The sequence below is a fragment of the Anneissia japonica genome, unplaced genomic scaffold (genome assembly GCF_011630105.1).
Source record: "Anneissia japonica isolate Jap-2015-1 unplaced genomic scaffold, ASM1163010v1 scaffold673_len1821605_cov196, whole genome shotgun sequence".
Taxonomy (NCBI): domain Eukaryota; kingdom Metazoa; phylum Echinodermata; class Crinoidea; order Comatulida; family Comatulidae; genus Anneissia; species Anneissia japonica.
In genome coordinates, this window is record NW_022717449.1 from 1,398,156 (window position 1) to 1,404,621 (window position 6,466).

The 6,466-nt window shown below is 35.6% G+C and overlaps 1 long non-coding RNA gene across 1 annotated transcript in view; it reads left to right on the top strand.

Annotated features, from left to right (window-relative positions):
* The first annotated feature begins 371 nt into the window (after positions 1-371).
* LOC117110239 overlaps positions 372-6,466 on the top strand; it is an 18,721-nt gene continuing 12,626 nt past the window's right edge. Inside the window, exon 1 of the long non-coding RNA XR_004445648.1 lies at positions 372-505. This is a non-coding gene — a long non-coding RNA (uncharacterized LOC117110239). The remainder of the gene's footprint in view (positions 506-6,466) is intronic.

Genomic DNA, 6,466 nt, shown 5'->3' on the forward strand with positions numbered 1-6,466 from the left:
TTGTATACATTATATATTACGTATAAAAATATATTACAATGTAAAAATATACAAAGAATATGAGTACATTGCCGGCATTCAGATAACTTTTGCGGCATTCTTTCATGAATGTGTATATTTATACAATTGTTCTTTGAACTATATCAAATTTTACGACTCACTGATAGTTTTTTAAGTTACTATATAAAAATTATTACACTTTATCAAATTGATTGAAATGATTTAGATAAAGTGGTAGAATGTATAAATATACAAAGATTTTAAGAACATAAACGGCATTAAACTTCAGTGTTCCTGTGGCCATTTTCATCTAATTTCCTGAACGTATTACCACCTGTTTGTAGCAGAGCGTGAATTTTGAAATTCCAGAGAACCGCGTGACACGATTTGACGTGACGACGGAAATGGTGGACAAGGTGTATTTCAGCACAAAAAACACCATATTTTGTTTATTACTATAGGCCCAGGGTATATTCGTGATGTAGGTATCAACAAAACTACTAAGGTAGGCCTAAGTATTAAAAGAAAACGTGTTTTTAATATTTTGAGATTTTTAATTTCCGTTACCCAATAATACGAATCAGTTCCCAAGTAGGCGTGCATGACATAGTGTAAATACACTAGAACGGACGCTGGGGTTTTTTAAGGTATGCATTTTTATATAGCTGTACGCTTCAGTGTTAAATAAAATTGAAAAAAGGTATATAGGACTAATTCATGTTATAATACAGGTATGGTACTTGCTTCAGTGTTTTTGTGGCCATTTTCACTTAATATTCTAAACGTACCACCTGTGTAGACTTTGCCAAACATGCCAAAAGAACCACGTGAACTAATGGCGGATATGATCGATAGCATGTATTCTAATAGAAAACTCCATAATTTGCTGTATTATAGGGTAATTTCTGTGATGTATATCAACAAAACTACTAAGTTACGTAGGCCTAAGTGTCATAATCAAATATTTGTAACTTCAAAGTATATTAAATGCACGTTACGCCCATGGGCGTCAATCGGTGGAGAACGGGAACACCCCTAACATTTTAAAGTAGGGGACATCATATCAACCCCACCCCACACTTTTCTCTAATCTTCTATAGGCCTAGTTAAAACCCGATTTTTCAAAGCGAGTGGAGAGCAACGGCGGCGGAAGCGGGGCGGGTGTGCGCCAGGGGACATTGGCCCTCCCACTTTTTCTACGGGGGAGGGGGATTTTGGGACTGTTTCCAGCACCAGTGACAAACATTTTACGAACGCTGCAATGTCATTATTATTATTATTATTATTATTATTATTATTATTATTATTATTGTTATTATTATTATTATTATCATTGTTATTATTGTTATTATTGTTATTATTGTTATTATTATTATTATTAATATTGTTATTATTATTGTTATTGTTATTATTATTATTATTATTATTTGGTGCTTAGACACCATGTTTATTTGCGTCTTATAAATTGACCTATTATTATCATTATAAAATACATATATAAATATTTCATTTTGTAACGAGCATTACAAGTTTCCTTTTTGAGTTGAGCAATCAAATGTTGATTGACGTCTGTATACGCACGTCTGTAAAGTTTCATTGAAACCCACCCTCAAGCATGAAGAAAAAATGGCCTGCCTTCGTGAATTCTGTATTTAGGCATATGGGGGGAGGTAGGCACTCTTTTATGGAGCGACGCTTTAGTTCTCTTTATGCTAGCCACGAAGATGTATAGTAGGTGTAACTGATTGGCTTACAGTAAACCTTCAAACTAGCTGAATGCAACCACATTTAAACTCCATCTAACGAAAACAATAAGATAATTAATTAGGCCATTTTTTAAAATAAAGTTCTCTGGAGGTTCTACAGAATTAACAATACGTTGTAGTTAATGTGTTGTTATGTTGTAAAAACTGTATTGAGTAAAAAAAATAAAAATAAAATCGAATAAAAAGCTTGACATTAGGAATTAATCATTTGTGATACAAAATGACATAGGCGATGTCAAGTGCTACTGAACTGTGGCAGATTTAAGGGGTAACCTTGTCAGTACGAGCCCCCAACCTCCTAATTTTTTTCAAATTTATAAAAAAAAAATGGAGAAAATAGACAAAATTGTATTTTAATCTGAGAGTGACATTTCGGCCATCTGTAGGTGCCATAATCATAATTTTTCTTACCTCAGCCCCAACAGTTGTGCGGAGGAGGTGGGTGGACATTTTATTTGCGCAAAACCCTCCCTGGGTCCCCTCTATTTCGACTTCCTGAACCCGCCACAGTTGGAGTATCATTTCCGGGCTACATAGAAGGGTAATTTTTATCCATCGGAGGAAAAGTGAAGTTTGTCGTCGGGGAACCCATATCAAGGATAACCCTTATGATAAATAATTCATTTAAATCGTGGAAGCAATCTCGACTTTGTTCGGAAATCTGTGACGCATTCAAGGGCAAGGGGGTAAATTATTCAATTTTTTTTAAAATGAGGATATAAGCAAAATTATATTCAAATTTCAAGTCTGAGAGTGTAATTTGCCGCCATCTAGAGGTGCCATAATCACAAATTGTCTTACCTCAGCCCCTGTGGCTGAGGTGGTATAGATTCTCCATCTGCTAAAGTACCCATTGGCGAATTCAAGGGGACCCAGCCGGCCCGCCCTACCCCTAAATTGTTTTTAAAAAAATGGCGATATATAGATAATTATATTCAAATGTTATGTCTGGAAGTTCAATTTCCGTCCATCTAGAGGTGCCATAATCACAAATTTTCTTAACTCAGCCAACCATGGTGGGGCTGAGGTAGTATAGATCTCCTGTCTGTGAAAGTACCCTCCCTGGGCACTTCTATTTCGAATTCCTGGATCGGCCACTGGAAATTACAACAAATATAAAGTCATATTACAGTAGCTCGATGCCTATAAAAATTCACCAAACTTCGTAAAATATCTGTAGCTTCCCGGAGGCTTCGCCCCTGGACCCTCACCGGGGGTCCTTGGCGGCCCCTTAGCCCTAGCCTGCATGCTCGCTTCGCTCGCAATTTGCACCTTATGAAATGTCCCCCCACCTTCAAAAACGTTCCACCGCCGTTGGTGGAAAGAACAATTATTATTACAAATGACTGTCATTAATTTTGTCTCTCTGTCCTCTGTTCCAAGTGTGGTGCGTACTTCCGGATCAAAACCGAGTAAACACAGTTTTTTTTCATTTCGGAACTATCTCAGTAACCACTCCATCGGTTTTAGAGGTGCAATGGTTATCAGAGACTAATTTAATGTAAAAATGGTGTACTTTACGTTGTTAAAATTGGAAGGGTGTAAACTTATTAGGCCAACATTTTCACAAACTCAAAAGTGCACATTTTCCACAAAAACTATATATTCCTTTTACATTATTATTAAGACCCTTCTATACTAGTGTTTAATATTATCTGCATACATAGATTCTTGTAAAGAAGTTTGTGAAATAAAAATGGTAACTAATGTTTTGTGTGCTACCTATCTCCCTAGTCCTCTTTGATCGTAAATTAGACGGTAGTATTTCCACTCTCAATAGCGTAGTCGCAAAAATAATTGCACAAAAATGAAATTCAAAAAAAGGAGAAAAGGAACCTCTTGATTGATTTTAAAAGTACTGTACATGCAAAAAGACTAAATTAGAGTGACTGTTTATCTTACTTGGTTTTTTTTTTTGGTTCAAATACTTCAGAGGCTAATCGGTAGATAATAAATTTTTACTTTTATGAACGTTAGATTGCACAAAATATATAAGCGGGCATGATAACGATTACCAGGATAAATTTGAAAAACTCTTTATGATGAGTATTTCAGTGGCAGATTAAAAAAAGGGCCCAGTCGGCCCACCCTCCTCTTTCAACATTTGAAAGTGCAGAAAAAAGTAGAAAATTATGTCAGAGTGCCATTTCCGGTCAACTAGAGGTGCCATAATAATACAGTTTCTTACCTCAGTCCCAACCATGGTGGTGCTGAGGTGGTCAACACTCCATCTGTAAAAGTCAATCCCTTGGCCCCTCTATAATTTTGGACTCAGTAAAGTCTATAGGCCTAGACGCCAAAGCTTTAGGAGCTGCGGTCCAAGACTTCCTTTTTTAGCAATTCGTGCCCCCCCCCCCCCACACACACACACATTTTAACCACGGATCGATGCCCTTGGTTACGCCAAACAATACGAGTTAGTTTCTTGTAGTGTGTGTGCATGGTGGCATGGTGAGGTCTAAATAAAGTCGGACTGAGCTGGACAATTTCGACAAGAACGGTTGCGATTATAGATCACTGCTGTTCAATAATTTTTTTCGTAGGCCACATTAGATAGAACATTTATTAACTACTAATATCTGAGGGCCAGACCAGTGATGTATCTAGGAGTCTTGAAGTGAGAAGGTAATTTGAAGGGGCGCTGGCCGCAAAGGTGGAGTCGGTGGTTTTTTTTTATGACGGTTAGTTTAATAAACACGGTGCACCACCTCATGTCCGGTTAAGAATAATGAATATCTAGGACTTTACTAAAGTACAACGGTAGCCTTCTATAGAAACACCACACAGCGCAATATTCATATGGCAACTGATTCTCAAACAAAAATATCATGAGAGATCTGTCACTCTCCCATTGGCTTGAAGAACGTACCCAACATTAGAGGACTATCTTTTCGATAGATGTGACTTTGAGGGTGCATTATTAAAATTACGTTCGAATACCCTTCCTCTGAACTACTTGCAAAATTCTCAAATATGCCCTGTGAAGATGATACTTGCAAACTCTGTAATACAGGTGAAGAGGAAGATTAATCCAAATTCTTTGAATTTGCCCTGTTCTTTATAATATCAGAGAAATCGAAATTACAAGATTTAAACAACAGCTTTATAGAAATAATCTTCTACATGTTTTCCAAGAATTTAAACGGTTTTGTAATAGAAATAAATTACATTTTATCCTTGAAATGAAAATAACAATTTTGATGATAACCATATTAACTTTTAATTGACAAATTTTGCAAATCGTTAGCCAAAAGTCGAGTCGAGTGGCCGATGTTAAGCCGCTCCTAACCCATGGTTCGGTTGGTAGAACCTAGTCTTCTCGGATAAGGACTTAAAATGGAGGTCCAATGAATACATCTGGCTCGTATGCACTTTAAAGAACCCATTGCATCTTTCGGAAGAGTAGGGGGTTACCCCAATGTTATGGTTCATTTCAGCCCCTGTCGTTGTGGAATGATGTGAACATTTTATCTATTCATTTTATTTTTGAATATTTAAAAACTGGGGGAAAAAGGGGCGTAACTGCCCATTTTTACACCTTTTTCCCCCAGTTTTTAAATATTCAAAAATCTGTATCTCGTTCACCGTTGCTCAGTTTTTCATCAAACAACTTTTTTCTGTCTCAGAAAAATCAGTTCTACAACATATCAAAAAATTTTTTTTCCTCCGGAGCCTGACTTTAAATTAAGAAGATGGATTTATATGTCCATACACACGTGGATATACCTGTTGAGAACTTCACCATGCACGTAATTTCTTGCGGTAGTGAATACGATGGGCTATTCAATATGGTAAACATTCATCGAGACATAGTTCCCGAATTTCACAGACATTCATGAACAAGAACAATGCGAAGGTAACTGGGGAAAAGATCTAAATGGGCCCAGCAGATTCAGCTCACTCCAGAAAAGGAACTAGTTATGCAAGGGAATCGGATACCCGAGATTATATGTATAACTATAAAGCAAGAATTTTGACGAAAATTGTTTCTTTTTTTTTTTTAATTAATTATATATATTTCATGTTTACATAATATTTAATAATTTCAATGTTGTGATCTATTTCTCATAAACCGTATTAAGTAGTGATATCAGCTGAATTATTTTATGTAAACGAATTATTATTTTGATTATATTTACTACTACTAACTACTACTATATAATTTAAATGTTGATTACCTAATTGAAAAATAAACACTTTTGTTTTGATTGCTATTTATATTTGTTGTAATGTTATTACAATCACTAATATTCTGCAACTTACCCAAGTTGTATAGTATACCGTAACCACTCAAATTACAGAGAAACAAAAGCATCTTGTACTGTTTCAACGATAAGCAAAGATTTTTATTTATTTCATCAATCAGTCATACATAATATACCCATCATTAGGCCTATAGAATTTACATTGATTTACAATTTTTAAATTAACATTTAAAATAAAATAGGCCTATTTCTCTTATTCAACTTTTATATTTACAGTTTTAATATTCATTATTCATGGATAAGCTTTCCAACCATTCTTTGGTGTTTTTTTGTTTGGATCACCGTATTCAACCATTCCAATCTTTGTGCTATCTTGAAGCATAGTCTTATCTGGCACCATGGAATCGTCCAGAATGCTGCTCTGATTCGTTTCTGTCCAGTGGACTAGGACCCACATCTTACGAAAAGATCTGTTTAGAAGATGAAGTACTATGA